The 1245-nt window shown below is 37.0% G+C and overlaps 1 non-coding gene across 1 annotated transcript; it reads left to right on the top strand.

Moving 5' to 3' along the window:
- The first annotated feature begins 248 nt into the window (after nt 1-248).
- Nucleotides 249-352, top strand: LOC112621964. The gene has a single exon (XR_003118882.1). It is a non-coding gene; the product is annotated as a small nucleolar RNA U13 (small nucleolar RNA).
- Nucleotides 353-1245: the final 893 nt, after the last annotated feature.

Here is a 1245-nt window from a genome sequence, read left to right on the forward strand (position 1 = left end):
TAATTTTGACTTTACTATATCAGCCATCATGTAAGCTAAATAAAAACAACATTTTTTAGTCTTTTTTTTTCCAGTATACCTGGTGTCTATCTATAATAGCAATGAACAATTGAGATGTTTCATTTGTTGAATAAATGAACCATAAGAAAATAAGTAACAAGTAGTTCAATTATGTCCTGCAAAGAAGTTTTGATGCTCTTCCTGCCTATCCCTCCCTCTCAAGTCTCTACTTAAGACAGAGAGGGTAGATCCTTTTGTAGTCCATAAGCATGATGCTTGAGTGTTCATGTGCATGTGTGAGATGTGCCTCCCTCAAACCTTGTTACAATGTGGGCACATTATCCATCCAACGTCGAAAAAAAAGACAGAGAGGATCCTTGGATACCCAACACCAGCCAGGACCCAAGTCCAAAAGGAAGTTCATATTATTAGACCTTTTTACCTTGTTCATTAAAAAGAATTGGTAACTATACAATAATTTGTTTCCTTTACAGATACTCTAATTAAAAAGAGACATACTAAAATATAGAAAATTCTGCTTGTTTCATCCTACTTGGCTTTAGAATGCCAATTATCCCTACTTTCAATTTCATCCATTTCCAAATATACAGTTTCTTAGAAATGTAGGGAAGCTGTTCTCTGCCTGTAAACATGAGATTTGTCAATCCTTCTATTGTTTATTATTGTATAATTGCAACGTCACTTCTGAAGAAAGGGCTTTCAGGACCAATAAATTTGGTCATGTCATTTTTTTTCTAGCAGCATTCTGCTTCCTTATGCATTTTCTTATTTCATACCAAGCTTGGTTTATGGGGAGTTTGGGTTAACAGAGCTCTTAAGGGTAATTAGTGTCCAATTAGTGTCCACTTAGGCCAAGGTTTCATGTCTGTGTGAGTTTTTTAACCTCTGGGAAGAATTAAGTAAGTTGGGACTCTGTTTACAAAGCAATGCTGTCTGCCCTGAGCAGTTTATGAGTAATATTCCTAGTTGCTAGATGACCAGACAAAGCAACTCAAAATTTTTTGTTGACCCTTGTGGCTAGTGAAAAGATCAAGACTGACTGTCCAGTAATCTAGATCCTTTCTTTCTGTGCTTGTTCTGTGGGAGTTTCCATAGCCTACCAGTGTCACCAAGAAGCTTCATCCAGACACAAAAGGAAGGTTACAACACTGCTTTTCGGGTGAAACGGTCATGACATTGTCCTTTCCATCATCAGCCCTACTTCAAATGACTAACCTGGAATGA

The sequence above is a fragment of the Theropithecus gelada genome, chromosome 3, assembly GCF_003255815.1.
Source record: "Theropithecus gelada isolate Dixy chromosome 3, Tgel_1.0, whole genome shotgun sequence".
NCBI classification, from domain to species: Eukaryota; Metazoa; Chordata; class Mammalia; order Primates; family Cercopithecidae; genus Theropithecus; species Theropithecus gelada.